The sequence below is a fragment of the Podarcis liolepis genome, assembly GCF_965112155.1.
Source record: "Podarcis liolepis genome assembly, chromosome: 10".
Classification (NCBI taxonomy): domain Eukaryota; kingdom Metazoa; phylum Chordata; class Lepidosauria; order Squamata; family Lacertidae; genus Podarcis; species Podarcis liolepis.
This window is the reverse complement of record NC_139562.1, coordinates 37,050,025-37,074,102: the sequence shown is the minus strand read 5'-3', so window position 1 is coordinate 37,074,102 and position 24,078 is coordinate 37,050,025. Positions and strand designations below refer to the sequence as shown.

The following is a 24,078-nucleotide window of genomic DNA, read 5'->3' as shown; positions in this document are numbered from 1 at the left end:
CTAAACAGCCTAATCCTAAACATACCCCCCTTACTGCCACAATTGCTTCAGCTTCATAAAATAAGTTAATTTTGTTCAAGATCCTCAAGCAGTAATTGAGAGGTTTCTCTTTAATTGCAGGTGGTGGTATTCAGATATGGGCTATAAGTGCTTTCCCATTTTTTTAAAAAAAAACAATCATTTGCTGAAACAACATTTATCTAACTTTTTTTGACTTAGAAGTGCTGGCAAGTCACCAAAGTACAGACAAATGCCTTCACATACAAGCAATTACTATTGTTCCAAATTTAATCCATTTTTCCCTTCCCCCCCCCCCAAAATATCAACAAAAGCAATATGAGATGTTTCAGAATAGGATGATGCTTGAGGCAAAAAAAGGAAAGTGAGCTGTGTTGGCAGTCCACAGAAGAAAAACGTGAGACCACCTAGTTAGAGGGATTGTTGCCTTTTAATCCTACTAGCAAAACAAATGCAAAAGGGGATCAATTGGCAGCTCTGGAGAAGAGAAGCAAATGGACAAATGCTACAGTCTGGTTATATGGAACTTCCATGGTGAAAAAGACATGTTGCAAGAAAAAGCCAACGTGGTGCAGTGTCAGACTAGGACCTGCATACGCCAGGAGTAAGCAACACGCACACATGGGATTTCTCCCATTCACTTCTAGGGAAGAGGTTGCACCATGTGCACACACAATGTGTGCATCAGAGGTTTTCTTCCTGCAGTAAGTCATTGGAAGGAGGGTTTCTTTTTATTCAAAAGTCAATGGAAGCTGGCATTTGCAAGGATGTATTACTTTATCTGCATTTCTCCTTGCTCTAGCCTAAGGACTTGGGGAAGTTAGAATTTATTCTTTTTGCACATTAATTATCTTGACAACACATGAAATACATTTAGCTAAGAAATAGTGAGCTGCCTGTGGCCACACAGGTCTCAGAGCTATGGTGGGCTGGATCAGCATTGCAATGTCAACTTTTGCTGCAACCCTCTACAGATCTCCCAGAGAATAAGGCTCAATGAACTCAGTGAGGATTACTTATTGGTAGATACACATAGAATTGCACCGATTCTGTCCACTGCAGCACTTGCTTCAATCCAGCTCAGTCTTGTAATAATCACATTTTCCCCTTGGCTAAGCAAATGGTGTTCCTAAACATAGATTTGCCTTATGTTAGTTTACACCAGAATAGACTATCTAACCACCTACTGGTAGGACCAGGGAAGAGAAGAAACATGAAGTTGATCTCATAAGATTTCGGGAAGTGGTTCTAAATATTGCTAAACTGCAAGTCCTGTCATCCCTGATGACTGGCCATGCTAGCTGGAACAGTATCTGCAGGACACCACCTTGGCATCCCTGCATAGTAACTTTGCAGATATTACATTGATGGGAAGAAATGACACTACAGATGTATAAAGCATGACTGAACCTAAGCAATTCCTCACTAGGAATACCTGTAATGGCAGAATGCTGACATGCTTAGTGGTCATGAATTATCTTAAGCTGTGTGGCACAACCCCCTCCCTCCTTTCCAACGCATGGAGTGTCTACTTCCTGACTCTAAAGTGAAGCCAGTAATGACAAAAGTCCATCTAAAGCTAAAACACGACTGCCTCTTGGCTTCCAAATGGCAGATGGTAAAAAATATACCCTAATTTCTTTTGCAGGGTGCATTATCCCAAGTTTCCACTCCATTATGTTGAAAACAGACCACACTGTATTTACTGGTGGCTTTGCTAAAATAACCCTTGTGCACATTCTTCTTAACAATTCACTTTAACTGCAGCAAGGAAAGGGAGGCTGATTGCAAAGCCACAGAAGCTCAGCCTACAAGAATGTTGACAGCACAGTACTGTATATAGAAATCCATTGCATGGATGTAATGAAGTTGCAAAGTTGAGTGAGGGTTTGCAAACTGCCCTTTGCAATGTTATTTTTCCCATGTCTCTTTCTGTACCATATTATTTCCAATCGCCACATCAGATGATGGACTGATTCTGGTTTACATTGTGGGCTCTTCTTGACATAATGTTTGGCTAGTTGAAGTGGCTTTTTATTACCATACATCTAGAAAACTTACATAGACATTGATAATTCGTGTAATGTTTCTGGGCTTAATGTTCAGAGTCATAAGCATAACAATGGAGATCTTTGATTCGTTTTGGTTTCTTATTTGTCCGAAATTTCTGATTATCTGCTCAACCTTTGGACTATTTAGGTTTTTTTCCCCTCAATCTAAGACACTCTGGAATTAAACTCTTAAACTGCTTGACTCCTCTCATTGGGCCAGTTCAGCTGATGCTTGAAAGGTCCACTCCAGCCCTTTTCCCTGGCTTCACCCTGGCTCTGGCCATCCATGCAGGAGAAAGCTATCCAAAATGCAGCCCATATGAATGAATTCCTACAGACATTAACCAAAATTGCATGATTGGTTCCCAGATAAATACCCAAGAATCAGCCGTGCAATTTTGGCCAATGCTTTACGTGGGCCCCACTTAAACATGTGGGGGTCCAGAACATAACAAAAGGGATTTTCTCTATACCCCCAAGCTTTTGACAATGCTGGTCACATAGCTACATTTTAGACATTATAGTAGAATTATGGAAGCAACTCCTGAATGACACTCCTGTAATGTTTAAAGACCTGCAGCTGTGGGTCAGTGGGTCCTTCTTAGCATCACATCATTGCCCTTGATCCTGGTCAGGTGGTGATTTTTGTTAAGCCCATGTGATTGGCCCTGAGCACATGGTTGTGAACCTTTAAATTACAGCAAGACTGTGGGATGACCTATATGAAGACAACCTAAGACCATTTAAAAGGTACATCAATTCACAACAAAGCAAAGGCATATATATTATGCAAGTAAAGGGCTCTTTGTCAGTTACTTCAGCCTTTAGTACAGTTTCCCTTGCCTGAGTAAACATATCTGAGCTGTTTTAATAGTGTGTTTCAGGAAAACAGATCATATCAATCAACTCTGAGAATATTCTGCAGTCATTGTCACGAAGGCTTTCTCATTCCATCAAGTGAAAAAGGCTGGGTAAACTATAGAGCTTCTCAGTTCTTGATTTCTCAGCTGAGACCATTAAATTAAGAATTTAATTTTTACAGGATTTGAAAGATGTGAGTTATCCTTTCTTAGGAAACCAGATGGGAGACTAATGCAGTGTATTTCACAAGCCACTGAGCAATAACTGTATGGGATCTGCTTTCATATACTTTTGACACAGTTATATTTGAACCAGTAACCCTCAGTCTGCATAGCCGTTATGATTCCCTTGAGCCATCTAGCCTGCTAAGTGGTTTACCCTCGGATGCAATCTGATGTTGCAATGAATTGCAAAATATGGGTGTTCCAAAGCCAGGATGAATGGTTTACAGCCATTTTATTTCATATGGTTTCAAGCAGATCTCCATGTGCTGGTCTTTGTGGCTTCGCCTGTCCTCCTTCTTTGCTTTCTTTTGCAATTTGCTTACGATCATTCCTCAGGCTTATCATTAAAAGCAGACAGCATTGAAAGAGTTTCAACCAATTTCATAACACATTTTACATTATTAAGACTCAAAACCACAATCTGACCCAGTTCTGTTGAAAAGCGAAACTAACTTGATTCCATGTGGGTAACGCTGTAGGACTCTGATGTGTAGACTTTGGGCTGGGGGCTGGGGGAAGAGGGAGGAGGGATAACTTGATCATGTTTTCTCCCTTTCAGCCCCTTATGAGGAATGCTTTGGATTATTTACATTAGGGAGACACACAACTCCACAAAAATGCAGTTTATATTTGATAGATGGCTGCTTTGTGTTACCAAGGAACACAATCTACTTCCAGAGATCTGTTTGGTCTTTGAAGATACAGAGATTGTCTCCTGCTATGGCCCCTCCTATCTGAGTAAAAGCCAGTAATGCCCCTTCCTCCATCCCAGTTTAGAAAACCATAAAATACAATTCCTTTGCCTATAGAGTTTAGCTGTGACAAAGCTTTTCAGATCTGCTGTCAGAATACTGGGACTTGATAGGCACAAGCTGGCTTATAAGCCTGTTGAAATTCTGTATTAATTAGATGACAAAGATGGGAAGAGGCTTTAAGAGAAAGAGAGAGATGAAAAACAGCCCCACTCGGTGTTATCAAGCAAATTAAAATAAAGCATGGGTGGAATACATCAGGCATGTCTCATTGCAAACAGGAAAGCTCAACTTTTAGCTGGAATTTAAACAGCAGTCTGTGCCTTGCAGAAACACACGCAGTAATGTCAGACTCAGCAATGTCCCCGCTGATGTTTACAGCTATGCTCTGGTGTGTGGAAATGTAGAAAATCAGGCGGTGGGTCCGCTTGGCTCCCCTGGCTCCGAGACAGCGAGCAAAAGAAAAAGACAGACTACACAAGCGCCACCTCACTTTCAGAGGTGTAATAGCAACAAAAAGCTCAGCTTTTGCAGCATGCATTTTCTTAGTATGCATTGTGCATTCCAACAAAGTTGTTGTTAAGGAAGATATTTGCAAGTAATGTATTGATTGATGGTGGTTGTTTTTTTTTTCCCTCACTGGAAAGTTTGTTGGTGTTTGATGAACAGACAGAAGTAGGCTACAAGGCAGCAACATTATATCATTAAAGGAAATACCCCTAAATTTGCCAGTTCTTGCTGAAGTAACAGAGAGCTCTTTTTGCATCCAACTTCGATGCTGTCCGCATTGCTTTTATTGCTGCTTGATCTTCCACTCCATTTGCGGCTATTTGCAGGGGGTGCAGCAATTCACAGTGTGATGACATCAGATTGCATGTGCTGTCTTTCTAGATAGAGGCAGGGCTGTTGCTGAAAGTGCCATAACATTTCGTTCTGGTCCAAGAGTCCTCCTTCCATTGTTTTGCTATTGTTGTTAATGTTCCCAAGGTGCGGTGCTGTGAGAGTCACTTTTCCATGGCTTTGTTCCATGGGGATGTTGTAATGCTGAAAAGCCCGCAGCCACATGGCCAGGCCTGATGATCATCATATGGATGCTTCCCACCAAAGTGGATCCCAAAGAGAAGGAAGGTGCTGATGCCATGGGAAAGACGCCACGTGGTTTAACATACCCGCAGGGCTGCAGGCCTTTGAATATTCAAAACAGAGCAGAGGAATGAAGTCCAGGAAGAGTAATTCCCATGGTGCTGTTGTAGGGTAGGAAAGCCAAGAGAATCTGAAGCAGTTCCAGCCTAGTAGAGTCAGTATTTTATAACCTGGGGATGCCTCCTTCTTTAAACAGCCCTGAAGCTTTGAAAAGGTTGCAGCCCCAATTTTTACTGCTTTCTTCATTTGTTTAAAACATGTAAATAAATGTTCATCACAATACCTTCAAGAGCAACTTAGTATAGTAACCAAATCTATAACAGATAATCTATAGTCATATAGTTTAGGTTATCCGTGGAAATTCTACTTTTGGCACCAAAATGTGTTGACCTCCAAATGAGCATGTTTACTATTGCCCCTTCAGTCCGGAATGTCTTTGCCATACGTAAAGCAGCAACCATCAGTTGATTCAGACATATCTTTTTGATCGAGCTTTCCCTGGTCCATAAATTGGACCCCGTTTTTACTTGTTGGAATGCCTTGTATTCCTGTTTTTATATGTTTCTATATAACTGCTTTGCTGGTTTTATCATATTTTTGTTTTAATTATGTTGTTTATTGTTTTTATGTTGTACACCACTTAAGTGGTTAATGAATACTTGAAATAGAATAGAATTAAAAAGTGATAGATGATGACTGAGAGAAACAATATTTAAAGTGTGTGGAGATAACAAAGAAAGGTTTTGCCTGATGTGTAAAGGCTTTGGCACCAGGTTATCCTTCTCAGCAGGGTCGGATTTAGGTTCGATGAGGCCCTAAGCTAATGAAAAGGGACGCGGGTGGTGCTGTGGGTTAAAGCCTAGGACTTGCCGATCAGAAGGTCGGTGGTTCGAATCCTCACGACGGGGTGAGCTCCAGTTGCTCTGTCCCTGTTCCTGCCAACCTAGCAGTTCGAAAGCACGTCAAAGTGAAAGTAGATAAATAGGTACCACTCCAGCAAGAAGGTAAACAGTATTTCCGTGTGCTGCTCTGGTTCTCCAGAAGCGGCTTAGTCATGCTGGCCACATGACCCGGAAGCTGTACACTGGCTCCCTCGGTTAATAAAGCGAAATGAGCGCCACAACCCCAGAGTCGGCCACAACTGGACCTAATGGTCAGGGGTCCCTTTACCTTTAAGCTAATGAAGGTAATGGGGCCCCTTTATATTTCTAGCTGTCCTTTGTCAACAACAAATTGTCACTGTTTTTTTGCTGAATATATGCTGTAAGGTAATTTATGGACCTAATAGGTATCTAAAGCCATTTGCACATAACAAATAGGAGCTTACACAACACAAAACACTGTTGCTGTATGTAGCTTTTATTGTGTTTTTTTTATCTTATATTTTGGAAATGTACATCCAGGTTTTTTTGTCCTTTACATTTTTTGGGGGGCCCCCAAGAGAGTGAGGCCCTAAGCTGTAGTTTGTTTAGCTTATACATAAATCCGGCACTGCTTCTCAGGGAGGACAACCTTTCAGTTGGGGGGCTGGTACTGAAAATGTATCCTCTCTAGTTGACATAGGTCTCACCTTTGAAAGAGGAGTGGCTCATGGCTGAACAAAACATGCTGTTTGCAGTATTCACTTGACAACTGCTTTTTAAAAAAGACATACATGTCTAAAGTTAGAGGAACCAAATCATCCATATAGAAAAGCATGTGAATCTTATGGCAGCAGTGGGGTCAGGGGACCTTGGAACTGTGAACTGAATGTGGCCTTCCTGGCCTCTGTATTTGAACCTCAGTACTCTCTGAAGACTATTGTTTTCTTGCCCAGAAAGAAATATGGCCCATGGGTGGGGTACATTTTCCAAGCCCCTGTCTGACAAGTTCAAGCTGAAGGGGGGAAACAATTCTGGGCCAGAAAGCCATGAGGGAGATTGCTAGGCGAAAGGCTCTTTCAGCATTCATCCTGATTTGCTCACACAAAACTTATGTGGTGGTAAACTATGTCTGATCTTGACTGAGCATCCATATTGCTTTGTTTATGGGGTGCTTATACTACAATGAGCATTCATCCTGATTTTTGTGTGTGGTGTTTACAAGTCTTCCCATTCGTGATTTGTTCGTCCCACGTATTTCAGTGCATTTCCTCATCACTTCCCTAATACAAAAAGTCATTTTTAAAGGGGGGGGGGGGATTTGTTGCACTAGGGCAACAGAGCACTTTAATCAACTTTAATTGTGTCAGAATCCCTTCCTTAAAATAGTGGTATTCTAGAGGTACTCTTACTTTTTCTAAGCTAATGAAAGCCTTTACATAAAATGTGGGGGAACTATGGCCCTTAAGATGTTGCTGAACTCCCATCACCCCTGGCCATTAGTTAGGCTTGCTGTGGCTGATGGGAGTTGTAGTTCAGCAACATCTGACGGGCAAAAGTTTCATCAAACCTGCTTTACATAGTTTTCAGCCATGATAGGTGGCTATCCTCAGATTCTTTTGGTTCAGCATAGATATATTTGTGGAACCAGTGCGATAGAAGGTATTCCACATTACATCTTGTTTTGCTTTTTGTTCTTGGAAGCCCATTTTAAATTTCTGGATACTGTGTTATTGGCATTATAGTCAAAACCACCCCAGGAAAAATACATTGTCAGATACTGCCTTTTTATGATTTATAGGGTGTCTGTTTGTGCTGGCTGCTGCATATATATGATTTCAGGCAGAGATAGCTGTAATATAGGTGAGATCCTGATTTAAAGATAATTTTATTTTATTGCTTTTTTGCTTTTCTCTCCCTTATCAATTGTTTTATTGTAGTTGGATTTTTTATTTTTTTTATAAAAACAACATGATTCTGACTTTTATTTGATGTGGTTTATACATACAGCATTTTTAGTATTTGCATGTGCAAATGCGATTTGCTGCATACCCTTGAGCCAGTTTGAAGTTTTGCAAAGGCTTTTGGCCATAAGCAGTAACAGTTTGAGCTGACATATCTGATTTTTCCTTCATGAATCACAGGTGCTGCTAGGAGCCTTTGTGCTGCCAGTGGGGCCTTTCCCCCACGAGGTTCCTAGCCTTGTGGGGGACGGACTGCTGTTCTGATTGCAGTGGGGAAGGGAAGAGATAAGCCCCCACCTTGGGCCATCTGCAGATGACCATATAGAGTTATGGTGCATTTGGAGGGCCCCTTAAATAGTTGACTACATAAACTTTGCTTTGTGTACCTTTGAGAATTCATCTGCCCTCATTTTTTCTCAGTGTGTGGGCAGGAGGATATGGGAAGAGTTTCCATTTGTCATTCCCTGAATGATACAGAGGAAAGATTCCAGCTGTCACATACCCTCCAACATCTCACAGAGGAAAACTGGAATGCATATCTTTGGGAGCTATGTTCTTGCAGGTGCCAGGTAACTCACATGAGAGCATGGCCCTCCAAAACGGGCAACTTTTGGTGCCGCACACCTGCAGGAACTAAAACAGGGCATCCTGGGATGCAATCAGAAACTGGGGTGGCTTCTATAATTCCGGGATGTTCTGCTCAAATTGGGACAGTTGATGGGTGTGCTGACATTCACTTGGAACAAAAGAGTCATACCAGCAGACAGGAGGAGAGGGATTGATATGAGTTCCAGAGAAAGAATGGGATGGGGGAAGGAATATAGCTGCATCAACTTTCACAGCTCCTGGACATTTCAAGGAACATATCCTCCACCATGTCACACCCCTCTTCGTATAAAAAAGGTCATTCTCTAAGACCTTCCCAAACTGTTTTTATGGATTGCTGAAGCTACTGCTCCATTGACTGTATGTGGCACTCACTTACTCTGTAACAGACTTCCTTCCACTGATGTTGTTCTTTGGGTTAAAGGTATACAGCACTTGAAAATTGCCCTACAATAGGATATTGACAGTTCATTGAATATCCTTTGTGGTTTTAAATGACTATTGTTTGCCTTTTGGTTTGACTCATTTTAAATAGAAGTCATTTTAAAATCACAGGATGGAATCTGGAATATAAATCAAGAAACCTCAGCAGCAGTTGCAGAGTGGAAAATGATGGGTCCTGTGTGACATGGTGCCTTATGGTTCCTGTGCATGCATTTAAATACATTTACTAAATATGTCCCCTTGGAAATTTAATGCCTAGATACCTGGGGAAATGACTGAAGCCTGAAGAATGACCACTAGCAACTCCCACTGAAGTGATTGAAATCCAGAGAAAGATCATTCTAGCAATAAAGGGTTGTGGTTGTGACCTGCCAATGCCCCGGACTCATAAGTGAAATAGCCTAAAGTGGGGAGCACCCTCTAAAAACCATTGAAATGCCCCCTTGGCTGCTCTCTGTACAATCCATACCAAAAATACTGTATCCAAAAATATCCACAACCAGGGGCGCCAACTTATAAAAAATATTGGGGGAGCCCGCGAAAGCTCATGAATAATAAATAAGCTCATGAATATGCAGATAAAGTGGCGCCGCCTCCTCGTGAGCGAATAGGGGAGAGCGTGCTGCGCCTATTAATCAGCTCCGAAGGAAATTGGGTGGAGCTTTTGCTCGGGAGGGAGGGCAGGAGGCATGCAGCCCGACCCTGTGCATTTTGGGCTGGGGGAGGGGCGGCGGTGGCGCTCTGCTGGAGGGGCGCCCGAGATTATTGGGGGGGCCGGAGCCCCCCCAAACGAATTTTTGAGGGGGCTCGGGCCCCCTCAGGCCCCATGGAGTCAGCGCCTATGTCCACAACTGGAATTGACACTCTGGGGACAACTGGAAGCTGGAGGATGTGCAGGAAAGTGGTGGCTGCTGCTCATCAGCTGTTAGGCAGGGATACTGAGCAGCATAAACAAGGCTGTGCTGTGCCTTTGTTCTCTCTGGAGCTTCCTCTGCCCTCACTGACATATATTTGGGCTCCAGTGAGGGTTTCCTCACGAGCCACAAGCACTGTCCTGTTCTCTCCTGCCATTTCCAGGTCTGAATTGTTTTGTATTTCCCAGTGCTGCACATACACACAATCAACTTGTGCATCTGTGTATAAGTGGGGGGATGCCTGTACTGTATGCTAAGCTTGGTAACAAAAAACTAGTATATGAAATGCTTATAGGACACATGAATGGACAAGAACACTCTCTCTCTCTCTCTCTCTCTCTCTCTCTCTCTCTCTCAAACAAGAACAGAACAGCAAAAGGAAACTCCTGCTTCACCCTAGATATAACTTAAAACTGTGTAATGACACTTTCCACACATATCCCTCCCTCCTTATTTTTATGCGAGAATTAAATAAGTTTCATAATAGAGAAAATCCCATTGCTACAAGATAAACCTTATTCTGTATATAACTCCCAGCAACGGTAGTGTGGCAAGCCAGTTCCAGCATTCCTATGAGGTGAATCCATTCCTCAGTTCAATACTAAACTAATGCACAAATCATGGGAAAACAAATCAGAGATAACTATGAGATAACTATGCCCTGGCATTGATTTTTATCTTTCAAAGTACGTCATTCATTGTTCCCTTTGGGTTGTTTCTGATGGCAGACCTTCCTTCATTTGAAAGGCTAGACCTTGTGAAGTAGTTTGAAAGCGATCAGACAGACAGAGCCTCTGGGGGTGTATGCTGTTGTTTCAGGAGCTGCACACCTCCCACACAGCTCTGCTTAAGAAGTCTCTGTAGTATCAGGTGAGGAAAAGCCTGTCCAAGGCTTTTTGAACGTGTCATCCATACTGTGAGAACAAAAAAGGCAGACCTTATAGAAAACACCTGTGGAAACGGAAAGCAATTTAAAACCAGATGAGGAGATAAAACTCCAAAGGTGGATGTTTTACTAGGCTTCTTAATTCTCACTCGAGTTTCTGTTGTGAGTTTTATGAGAAATAGTTGCTGCGTTTTCTTTTCTTTTTGGTAATGAACTTTTCTTTTGATTGGGAGGGTCCTAGAGGACCATAAGGCTGTATTGGTGCAGCAGAGGAATTCTGTATGCACACATTGTTCATCATTTACAATTCACAGAAAATGTATAGAGCACCTCACAAATGTTTCCTTTTCACTCTTGCAGACACTTCAAGGGGAAACTGCATGTATCACCAACCAAACATCTGTAAGCAACAACCTCTCCTTGCTTCCAGTTGAGCATGCCCTTCTGGTCTTAAGAATCTAAAAATGTTAATATAACTTAAAGATGGGGGAAATCAACATTAATTCCCCCCTTTCTTCCTGTGTGTTTCATTTCTTTTCTTTAAAGCTTACATCTTGAATATCTTCTTTCAAGTGCATTCACCACAAAAACACAACTTTTTATATACCTTGCAATCGATAAGTGTTCAAAGTACTGGCAGACAAGTAACGTTGGACTGAAAGAAGGTATGGGCCTGAATGTGGTTTAAATTTATTAGGAAATGAAAATATTATTAGGAAATGCTGAAAATATACAACACAGAAGATAATAAAAGTATCTTAGTGTCATGAACTGGCAGGACAATGGGGAGAAGAAGAGGGTGCCAGTGAGGTGTGTAGCCATGACTGGTACACACTGGGGCAATCTGAGGGTGGAGAAGCAGAGATTGGGGGTGTAGAAAGCACTCATGGGGTGACAGAGGATGGCAAACAGATGGAGGTCAGTTAGGGCTGCCATAGCCCTGGGTAGCACCTGGGTAGAATTTTCAGAAATTAGTTAAAATGTCTGGGAAAATCTGGGGTGTATGGCAGCCCATATCAGAAGTGTTGATTTTTTTGACAAATTTCCAAAAAAGCTCAACAACTTAGGTGTCTGGATTTTCACTTTTTGAAATATGACAACCCTAGGTCAGTGCACAGGAACCAGAGGAGCAGGACGCATCACCAGAGCAGCCCCCATCTCAATGAACATGGCGGGCTCTCAGGCATAGGGAGCAGCGGAAGGGATGCTCTAGGAGGCTGTGGCAGGCAAGGGCACACATCCCAGCTCCCTAGCTGGCCAGGTGGGGTTGCTAGCTCTGGGAGGAGCTGTGTGATTCCTCAGCTGGAGTAGGTATGGAACAGGTGAGGGCCATCTGCCTCATCAAGCCCAAATGCTGCAATCAGCAGGCAAAGTATGAAAGGGCAGCTGAGCTGAGGTGCTGTGTCTGTTCAACTTCCCATGTTGATGGACCACAGCTTGGTGTCCTAGGAGCTCCATGGAAATGTCATTTTGGGGATTGAACTCTGGACTGGCTTCAGAGGTGGGAATCAGGCCTGACTGTTAGACTCGGCCTGCTGTATTGAACCTGGACCACGTTCCCTGATCTGTTGGACTTCTGGAGTACTCATTAGCATTTGCCAGCAGGACTGGACGTCATATATGCTAGAGTTCTGGACACACAGAAATTGGGAAAAACTAGACTTGTGTGATATTGTTTCAAAGCCTCAAAGTCATTTGCTCTGTGCTTTTATTATTCTGATCCTATAGTGTACAATGTTTGAAGCCTTGATGGAACTGATATCAGGGAGATCTGAGTTCAAGTTAATACTCGCCCATAAGGCAACTGGGTAATGTTTGGCCAGTCAGTGTCTCTCAGCCTTCTATCTTCATAGGATTGCTGTGAGGGTAAGGAGGGGGCATGAATACCCCCTTGAACACTTTGGGGAAAGTAGGATAAAATTGTAATAAATAAATAATAAAAATGAATAAGCTTTACTAAGACATTTCGGTAGTCATAGGTGTACAGATGTTAGAAATGAAAACATAAAAACATTAATGCTACCAAACCTTTTTTTTAAAATTTGTTTTTCTTAAAGATTTTCTTAGGTCATAGTCTTTTCTGCCAAACAAAGGTTCCATGTTAGGATACAAGAACACACACCCTTTTCTGCTCAAGGGCCACATTCTCTTGAGCAAACTACCTAGGGGGTCACATGGCAGTGGTGGCCAGGGCCAACCCACACTTTTTCACATTCACCCATGCATGCACATCCATTCATGCTCATACTTTCTTGCAACCAGTGTGGATGGTACAAGATCAATGTAATGTGACCTGATTGATTAGCTCCAGTCAAAATGCCAGCAGCTGCACTTCGAACCAGTTGAAATGATTTGCTGTCACTATCTTTTGTTAGCTCTCCACAATTTATCTTTTTCACTTTTCAAAGTAGGGAAGTCTGTGGCTAGTCTTTTTCACAGAAACTTGGGTGGTGTGAACTGTTCCACCTTTCCCGGTTCTGGTGAAGCTATGCACCTCCCATCAGAAGTGCATTAGCCCAAAGAGCAATAAATGTGACTTAGTCTGACCAAATGTAAGGGGAAATCTGAGTTATAACAGCTTAACCACAAAATATGCAAGAGAGTATACATTCCAAGCCCAATGTTAGCTTTGAAATTAAAATGTGATTACTATTGCTGAGTCGTCTGGAAAAGGGCTAAGATGAAATTACTCACACATTTGTGATTTTATTTTTGCATATATTTAAAAGGAGGCTTTAAAAAACATTTTTTCAACTCTCTTGAACTTTTCACTCATTTTCATTCATGCTTTGAAAAGTGTGGTGATTTAATGCAACTGGCTGTGTTGACCCAAGTAATGTTATTTACTGAAGGACAACAATGTCATCAACAGTTTGTGACATAGCATACTGTTGTCCTATTTACAGCACATTATCTGATGTGTTCACCTGTCTTGTGTGACCTTGTTTGAGGAAGTAATATAAGATGGAGAGATTTTATTTTATTTTTTAAATAAGTACTGTGGGGTATGGGTAAGGCACTGAACAGCACAGGAAAGTTGAAGTTTGGTTTACAGATGAAGTTTTATATATAAATCAGTAAATTATACCAAACTTTTGAAAATTCATCTCGTCTCTAACTTACACTTTGGTCTTTTAGCTAACATACTATTAACAAACAATTCAAAGATAGCTGCAATGTGTTGCCTCCAGATATTGTTGGACTACAACTCCCATCATTCCTGATCATTGGCTAAGGCTGATGGTGGCTGATTCCAACATCATCTGGCTGGCATCCCATGGCCTACCCCTCCTCTAGCTACACTCCCGTAAGGGAATTGCCAACATGTCTCTTCTCAAGAAAAAAAAAGAAAAAAGGAACTTTGACTGTAGATTCCAAATGTTGGCATATAAATATTTTAAATACATAAAAATAAATAAGACATATTTCTAGGAAAAATCATAGCTGTTTCCTAATTCTGCTGGATCTCTGAGGCTCTTGATACAATTGATCATAACATCCTTCTGGACCGTCTATAGAGGAGCTGGGGGCACTGTTATACAGTGGTTCCGCTCCTTCTTCCTGGGCCGTGTCCAGAAAGTGGTGGTGGAGGATGAGTGTTCAGACCCCTGGGCACTCGCTTGTGGGGTGCCTCAGGGTTCCATCCTCTCCCTCATGCTTTTTAACATCTACATGAAGCCGCTGGGAGAGATCATCAGGGTGTTTAGGCTGGGTGTCTATCAATATGCAGATGATACCCAGCTCCACCTTTCTTTTAAATCGGAACCAGTGAAGGCAGTGAAGGTCCTGTGTGAGTGCCTGGAGGCAGTTGGAGGATGGATGGCGGCTAGACAGAAGGTGAAACAACAGCTGAGCTAACAATTCTGAAAACCCATCCACACGAAAGTTTATGACTGCATTAGTTGGTGAGGTTCTTGAACATGTTATGTCACTTCGATGAGCAAAGATATTCACAAAAATAATTTGGATGGACAGGTCCAAATACATTAGCTGTAAATGTCCCTGCAGTACCACTGAGGCTTGCTCATAGCTCCACCTGTTGGAGAAGCAACTACTCTGTCTTAAGAGCAAGGGCGTGCAACTTGCAACACAAGGATGTGACGCTCTGATTTGATTTTGTGGGGTGCTTAGCCTAGTTTCATGTAGGTGGCAAGGAGAGGAAAATAGGGGGAAGGGTGGCAGAAAAAGTGGGAGAATGGGGTGCTTCACACACTCTGGCCTACCCACTTTTGGTTCTGGCCTCTCTGGCTTGTGGATCACTGGCTAGCTGCAAGCAGTTGGGGATAAAATCACCTAGCTCTGTGGGCCCAGTGTTATGAGATTATTTCCGGTTGATGTAGTCTGATGATGTGGGCAGAATAATTGCAGTCATTTGATCACATGGACTTGTTGATTTAAGATCGTTTGAGTGGGGTGGCCATGTGGGTTCTGAGTGTAATGAATGCATTGTTGCATGATAATATGGTGCCCACTTCCCTTAAAGAGGCTGTGGTGCATCTGCTCTTAAAAGCTCCAGTGCTATTTGTTTTGGCATACTGTTCACCTACCACACATACACATGGGCAGACACAAACACATGCATCTTTCTTAACTGATCCCAATTAAAAAAAAACCCACAGAAACTTATATTTAGATTGCAATTTAATGTTAATTTAATTGCTTAAAAGCACAGTAATTTTAAGTTTCCCTTTTTAAGATTTGGATAGCATTTGAAAAAGTTTTGCTGTTTCTTTCCCAAAGTCATTTGGTATTTTCCCAAAGTCATTTGGTATTTTTTGCCTCTGTGAAGTATTTCTATCTAGGGTGAATAGGGCAAACCAGCTAAATTGATTCAGAGGTCAAAGGTTAATCTAGGGTTAACATTCTTTCATAATTGCATTCCACTTTCAACCGCCCCAAACAAAACCCTGAGCACACCCCAATTTAGCATATATATGTTTAATAAAAATAGACAGCCTGAGAGCCTTTTAGACCCAGAAATGTATGTTCACATCAGGTTCGCTATCCCCCCCCCCCATGACAAAAACCAGATGACTCTCTGCATTGTAAGTTCATACTAGCCCTATTTGGTCCTTCATCCCCCCCCCCTAACTTTCACATGAGAGGGAGAAAGTAGGGGCAGGTTAGCAAGCACCACCAATTCCAGCCCATCACATACCTCACCTTTGCAACCCTCCACAAATTGTAGAGTGCCGTTCTGAAGTGAAGACCCTTCGCCACTCATGAAGAGACAAGAGAACAAAATTTGGCCATCATGTCTTTCACCAGAGAATCCTGAGAACTGTAGCTGGGTGAAGATTTTGAAAGTTCACTTCAAGATTACTCAAAGAGCTACAGTTCCCAGAATTCCCTGGGGAAGGGAAATTACTATTAACCTACTTTAAATCTATGTTGCAGATATGTGCAGGAAACAGCAATAAAAGGAAAGCAACTGTCTGCTAAGGAAATGATCAGTAGCTGGGGATGTACTAAAAAGTTCAAAGTCTAACATCTTTGGCCTCTTCAGTACATTGCCTGCTCACAGATTATTGTGTTGGCAATAAAGAAAAGCAGCAGGTAAATGGAGGCTCCTTTCTGTTTGGTAACTTTGTCTCATTTGACAGCCCTTCATTTCTGAATTAGCAGTGGGCATTACATACCTGAAGCTCTTATGCAGCCTTTCCCAACCTGATGCACTTCCATTATTTGTTAGACTACAACTCCCATCATCCCTGACAATTGGCCATGCTGATGGGTTGGTGGGTCTTGTAGTCCAACAACATCTGGTGAACACCTGGTTGGGAAAGGCTGCTCTAATGTCGAGAAGGTTGCATGGGTGGGCTGCATCCAGTCCAATCTGCTAAGGCCTTCCTTTTCCCTCTTACCTTCAATGTCCAAGCATTCATAGTGCATCCCGTCAACATTATAGGTGAAGCATTGCCTGCCTCTAATCTATGGTGCTAATTAATTCATTTAATGAGTACTGATTTATAATAAAAGCAATAATGACTGTTCAATCCATTACTGCCGTTATTATATATTAATGCACATTAAATTAATGAATGAAACCATACACATTCCATTACTTTTTCATAAGTAAATATATATTTGTTGTATAACAAAGGGTTCATTATGCTTTTCCATATAACTGTGGCTGATTGACTTGAAACAAGCAGAATATAATATATCTTTGTTCAAATTGTTTTGATAAAAGATGGTTAAGCTTTAAAATTTCCTCCAGTATTTTCCCTCTGAAACATCCAAAATCCCCTCTAGGGATTATAGTTTTTATTCTTTCCCCATACATCATTTTTATAATCATTCCTATTGCTGATTGTATATGCCTCGGCACATTTTGCAGCTTTCACTACACCGTAGGCAAAATTCTTCTTTTATTGCTGCTATTTTTTTCCTGCTTTATGTGCCAGAAATATCCACCTGGAAAAGATAATGAATACTGAATATGATCATACTACTTGCACAGATTAAAATTGCATTAGGCAAAGAGAAATGTCTCAGCTAAGCAGGTTTGAGCTAATTTAGACAAAATGTGGATTTCTTGCCCCCTGAGCCTATGTTAGATTTCCAAAGTGTTCATTTTAACAAAAGGAAGTTCCTAGTGCTCATTGTTGTGGAAGAAAAGCCTAAAATATGCAGGGAACATGTCAAAAGTTATGAAATGACAAGAGCCCTTATAATCAACCATGACTATAGCTGCTCTCTATGCTTTGGAGGGGGGAAGTATGCAGTGGGGAGCCTGCTGTACTTGTGTGGCCTCCATGCATGGTTTAGCACTCTTACCCTGTTGGGCTCTAAATCACATGGGGAATGTTCATGAGCAGGCCATTTAAAAATAACTGAGTGCCTGTAGTTCACCCACATTGTAGCCCCAAAGCGCTTCAGTTCAGGGCACCTCAGACACATCCCACTTTGCCTTGGACAAGCCCAGAATCCCTCACTTTCATCAAATTTGGCATCCACCTGAATCTACTACACATCCCTAGTTTAGTAAACACTGCTGATGTACTTAGAATACAGCTACTAACAGTGTTTAAAACAAGACTCATGAGTTCATTTCAAATGCTTTTTTTGCATAATATACAAAATGTATGTTTACATTTATTACAATGTATTTCATATTTGCAATATCTTGAAATGCCTTATTTTTTCTCTTTCATAGTTATAGTTTTAGTCTATTTTTTTATATACCACATTTCCCACAAACACATCTGTTCTCAAGGTGCAGCCTAAATACAGTAGTACAGCAAGTAACCATGAAACCTAATAAAAGTTACAGTATGCAATGTAACACTAAAAAAAATAACAATTAAAAGTTCACTGGAAATATATAAAAATAAAGCTCAGGTAACAATATCCAATAACTTCATATCCAAAAGTGGCCCCAAAGCTGATGATATTGGCACCTTGAAACCCACCCACCAATCTTTAATAGTTCCAGAGGCCATTTTCATTAGAATTCTCTGACATCCCTATTTACAGATTGGGGGGAGGAAGGATTAAACAGGCCACTAACATGTTCATTAGGCAAGTGTAGATGTACAATTAAGACCCCCAGTTTCAGAGTCAAACCCTGGAATTTTCCAATCAAACACTGAAAATCAATAGAAGCATAGTATTGGAATGGTTCTAAACAGTATGTGACTTGTACATACAACTTGAGCTCTACACTTTCTTACTTTAAGGTATGGTTAGGATCACTTCCCAATGTGCCACTCTTCCATTTTCCCTACTCCAGTCACTCCCAGCACTGCAAAATTAAGAGGAAACATCCCTGTTCTAATTCTAAGAGTTAACCAAAATACTGATGCACAAAAAGCTTTTCAGTTCAAAAGTGATTTCAGAATTTCCAGCTTGTCTGCCAGGAAGACAGCATTGTATTGCAATTTGCAAATCCTGGACAAGTCCCCTAAACTGAGAAAAAGGTCAAGCTTCCATAAAGGACATGCCTTTTCCATTACTCAAGTGAGGTTTCAGTGACAGATATAATTCCCAACTTTGTATCTTTATTCCCAGAAATGGATTCTCCACATATCTATATTTCCGGTTGAGCAGGCTGTTGTTTCAGCTACTCTACCTTTACCCCTCAGTTATCTTCTCTGCCTTAAGTGTTAGTGCTGCTGACAGTGACATTAATTTTCTGGATTTCAGAAAGTCAATCTTTGCTTATTTATTGAACTCTGACTCTCTTCAAGGATCTCACGAAACATCTTGATTTCTTCTATACTTCTGCAGTGCTTGATTCTTTTTAAAACTTCAGTTTAGCTCACTTAACTACTCACATTGTCAGGCCTAGTTCCTTTGGGATCCATAACTATTTCTCTATTTGGCTTTCCAAACACAGGAAAGTTCAGATTATTTTCTGGTCATCAAATGGACCAACTTTCACCTCATTCAGCCATCCTTAATATCTCATTCTTATTTTAAAGGTCTACCTTAGGTTAGATGTCTAAATATTACTTATAAAACAGCTTGGGATAGAGACAGGAGCAGCTATTGTGGCACTGGCAGTGCAGATTCGGCCTCTGGGCAGCTGCACCACTACCATTTACCAGAACAGTGCCGTGAAACCAATCAGGTGCACTTGTGCTACCCAAACCTTGCCATTGCCCTTCCTCAGCCCCACACTTTCCTGGTAAGCATCCACTGCCAGAATACCAGCTCTGCAGCTGTGCCATGCCATTTTGGCTGCTCCTGGATAGAAATCTGAATGTTCAAGTGTCTGGGAAGAAATGGTCTATGTAGCAACATTAAAAACTCTTCAGTCTCTTCTGTTCCATAAGATTGTTTTCTGAGATATGAGCTTTGGTAGATCAAATGAAATATCAGAGGCAAATTGGTTTATGAGCTGGGAAAGCACTGCAATTAGTGAAGGTTTTTATGTCTTTAGTGGAGTTGTAATACGATACAAAGATACTGGAAACAAGTTATGGAGGTAAATGATCAAGGACCAGGGGGCCACACTTATTTTGGATCATAAAATTGTTTTGCTTAATAGCTTGGATAATCCTCTACACATTTCTGTAAGACTTTTGGCTCTGAATCTGTCTGTAGTGGCAAAAAAAAAAAAGGTTCTATCCTGGAAAGCTCCAAAAATGTAATCAAAGCCCTAGAAACTAGAGAAATTGATGGCTGATCCTGTTCAAAAGAGAAATGCTTCAATATTATTAGGAGTTAAGTGAGCATCTTTACTGTAATGTCCTTGTTCATTTCATTCTATAGGACTAAAATTTGTTTCTGTAGAAACCTTGTTTTATTTATTTATATTATTTGACACCTATTTTCCCTGCATTCAAACAGATATATGCGTGCACATGTATACAAAAGCAAACAGACACGTACCGTATTTTTCGCTCCATAAGGTGCACCGGACCATAAGGCGCACCTAGTTTTTAGAGGGGAAAATCTTATTCCCTCCCCCAGCCCCAAAGAGCAAAGAAGCCAAGACAGCCAGCAGGATCCATCCTGCTCGCTGTCTTGGCTTCTTTAGCTACACGCAACCTCTCCAGCCAGGAGAATGAAGCCACAGCCGCGCGCAGCCTCTCCCGGCTGAAGGGGCTGCACGCAGCTATGGCAATACCCCCACCTCCCGCAAAAGCCCACAGGAACCGTGCACCCTTTAAGGAGTGCACGGCTCCTGCGGGCTTTTCTACGAGGAGGGAGAAGGGACTGACTGGCCGTGTCAGTCCCTTCTCCCTCCTGGGGAAAAGCCTGCAAGAGCCACGTGGAGCTTGTGTGTGGCTCTTGGGGGCTTTTCCTGCCTGCTTCCCCCCTGCATTCACTCCATAAGACGCACACACATTTCCCCTTTTTAGGAGGGAAAAAGTGTGTCTTATGGAGCGAAAAATACGGTATTTTTGACAAATATGTAGATAAGCTGGCAATGGGAAATTTTGATGGCTTACCAAAGGGGTTCTTGCAGCACAATCCTGTACATATCTGTTTTCAATAAGGCTTACTCTCAAAGTGTGGATATTACTGCAGCCTTAAAGACGGAGAGCCCTTAATGTCCTAGTTCAGCTTTATCAGGCAGACTTTTATTATGGAGGGGAAAACAGTAAGGCACAGATGTTTGCAATACATTTTTAAAGAATTAATATATGGAATTAGACAAAGTATATAGCTTAATATCTTTTCACAAAAGCACTGTTTCTTGGGATTGAGTTCTAGAGTGACAGGCAAATGAAGTGAACTGTGAAGTTCTAAATGGCAGCAAAAAGCAGTTGGCTGCTAACTTTGGGGATTCAACTCATCATTCGGAAAAACTTTGACAGTAAGAGCAGTTCAGCAGTGGAACAGATTCCCATGAAAGGTGGTAGACTCTCCTTCCTTGGGAGTTTTTAAAGCAACGGTTGGATGGCCACCTGTCACGGATGCTTTAGCTAAGATGTCTTCATTAGAGGGTTGGACTAGATGACAGTTGGGTGCCCTCCAACTCTATGATTCTTTCAGTATTTGCTCCAAACAGGCTTATGAGAAAACTTCAGGTGATGAATGCAATTTTGTGTAGTTTTATTAGGTGCTTAGAAGTAGAACACCAAAGAGTTGAAAGCATGTTATATCAGCTTTGTCAAAGTATTGTTATTATTTTAAAGCATCATGCCTGGTCTGTATCATTCTCCATCCTCCTTGTGTTCTTGTAACACAGACAAGTAAAGATATTTCCAGGAAATCTTAGCTGAGAAGGCTTTTGCAAAACAGTCTGTCTCTTCTAGTCGATGCTCTACAAGCAAAAAGTAAGTGATATCAACAAGGTCAGATGATGGAAATAATCCAGAAGAATGTTAGACACACCTAAGTCCCACTGAAATGAAGTGTTAAGTCCCTTTGACATATTGATTTCAGTTTGACTTGACTTCCTCTCTTTTAAATAGGAACTAGTGAAGGCAATGAAGGTCCTGATTGAGTGTCTGCAGGTGGTTGGAAGATGGATAGCAGCTAACAGACTGAGGTTAAATCCTGACAAGACAGAAGTACTGTTTTGTGGGGACAGGAGGTGGGTGGGTGTGGGGGACTCCCTGGTCTTGAACGAGGTAAACATGCCTCTGAAAACCCAGGTGTGGAGCCTGCGAGTCATTTTGGACTTACAGCTGCCCATGGGTCAGTTCTGTGTCCAGGGCAGCTGTCTACCAGCTCCACCTGGTACGCAGGCTGAAACCCTACCTGCCTGCGGACTGTCTCGCCAGAGTGGTGCATGCTCTAGTTATCTCCTACTTGGACTACTGCAATGCACTTTACGTGGGAGTTAGACTACTGCAAGAGCGGAGCTGCATGAAGGAGATGCCATAGTCTTAAAAATGACACACAAATATGTACAACACATTTATTAAAATAAATACCAGATACTAGTAAAAATTCTTTTCATATGTGTGTGTGCAGGGAAGGGGGCAACAGGATTCTAACATGTGAATGTACAAATGGTATGTGTGTGGGATCTTTGTGCTTGATTGAGAACCCCTTCCAAAGTCAGGGTCCCTGATTATGCAAGCATTTGTACACTTGTGGGCTCTGCTCAGACCTGGAGGGCAAAGGCAGATTCAAAAGATGCAATCTCCCTCCATATGTGGGGTTGTTGTATGAACAATATTGATTGGATGCGATCAAATCGCTGTCACTTGACCAAGACTATAGATTTGACCAGATTTAGTTGTTTGCATACAGTAATTCACCATGAGTTGGTTTGAGTCTGGCACGCCCTATGCCTTTTGGCAACAGTGGAAGTGGAACACATTAACAGATATGGGATTATGCTTTCTTTTGCATTTAGTTCTTTGTTTGAGTAAGGAATTGGAACACACCTGGCTTTGTTTTCATCATGTTCTGTTATCTCTTACTCGGTCTCTCTTTTTTTCTTTTGTGTCATAATGTAAGACTATTTCTCCTCTCCCGACACATCAGCTATAATGGACCATTGTCTGCAATTGACAAACTCCAGCCTTTGAAAACTTATGCTGCAATAAATTAGTTGATGTTTTAAGAGCTTTATGTTTTATTGTTCTGTGACATCATGGCTGTTCAGCCAATGCCTAACACTTGAAGACTACAGCTGATTTTAGGCTACATCTGAAAGCAAAATATTTGCAAGTGTTTGTTTTTTTTAAAAAAATAAAAAATAAAATAAATAGGCTCCACAGGAAAATGAGGTTTTCTCAGATATTTGCCATGGATGCAACAATATTTGTAATTCTATGGGGAAATTCACCATGGAGCAAATCCCTGCAAACTTACACCCCATTACATAAATATATCCAATGTCAAATCTGCCAATTTGCCACCTGTTCATATGTATTTCTGATTTTCAACTGAAAACTTCCATATTAATGAAGTTAATAATTTACATAATTTTATCAAAAGGAGTATTACTGATCTTGTACATGGGTTCATTGATTTTTGTCAGTATTATTATTAGTTCATCTTCCCAGCATCGTGGCTTCTATTCCTGCACCAATTACAGTGGTACCCCGCAAGACGAATGCCTCGCAAGACGGAAAACCCGCAAGACGAAAGGGTTTTCTGTTTTGGAGGCGCTTCGCAAGATGAATTTCCCTATGGGCTTGCATCGCAAGACGAAAGCCCATAGGGAAATGCTGGCGGTCGGGAGCAAAGACTTTCGCCCACAGCCGGCCTTCAGGGGAGATTTTAAAATGCTGGGGGTCGGGAGCGAAGCGTTCGCTGCCGACCCCCAGCATTTTTAAATCTCCCCCTGTCCCGGGGAGATTTTAAAATGCTGGGGGTCAGCAGCGAATGCTTCGCTCCCGACCCCCAGCATTTTAAAACGCTGTTCCGAAGCGGGGGGGTGGGAACACCTGCCCCAGCCGCCCCACTTCGGAACGCTGTTCCGAAGGGGGCGGGGGGCGGGAACACCTGCCCCAGCCACCCCGCTTTGGAACGCTGCTCCGAAGCGGGGTGGGGGGACGGGAACACCTGCCCCAGCCACCCTGCTTCGGAACGCTGCTCCGAAGCGGGGTGGGGGGCGGGAACACCTGCCCCAGCCGCCGGGCTTCGTAGCGCTGCTGCGAAGCCGGGCGGGGGCGGGAACACCTGCCCCAGCCACCCCGCTTCGGAACGCTGCTCCGAAGCGGGGTGGGGGGGCGGGAACACCTGCCCCAGCCGCCGGGCTTCGTAGCGCTGCTGCGAAGCCGGGCGGGGGGCGGGAACACCTGCCCCAGCCACCCCGCTTCGGAACGCTGCTCCGAAGCGGGGTGGGGGGGCGGGAACACCTGCCCCAGCCGCCGGGCTTCGTAGCGCTGCTGCGAAGCCGGGCGGGGGGCGGGAACACCTGCCCCAGCCACCCCGCTTCGGAATGCTGCTCCGAAGCGGGGTGGGGGGGCGGGAACACCTGCCCCAGCCGCCGGGCT

At 42.4% G+C, this 24,078-nt stretch overlaps 1 protein-coding gene and 1 long non-coding RNA gene across 9 annotated transcripts in view; one reads left to right on the top strand and one right to left on the bottom strand.

The window, feature by feature from the left end:
• LOC310687661 overlaps window positions 1-24,078 on the top strand; it is a 224,711-nt gene that overhangs the window by 107,141 nt on the left and 93,492 nt on the right. The gene's annotated exons all lie outside the window — the stretch shown is intronic.
• The window catches only part of LOC310687656 (uncharacterized protein), a 223,301-nt gene continuing 219,698 nt past the window's right edge, over window positions 20,476-24,078 (bottom strand). For all 8 annotated transcript variants that reach the window (XR_014516510.1, XR_014516511.1, XR_014516512.1 and 5 more), the window contains one exon: window positions 20,476-21,443. The gene's annotated coding sequence lies outside the window, so the exon portion shown is untranslated. The remainder of the gene's footprint in view (window positions 21,444-24,078) is intronic.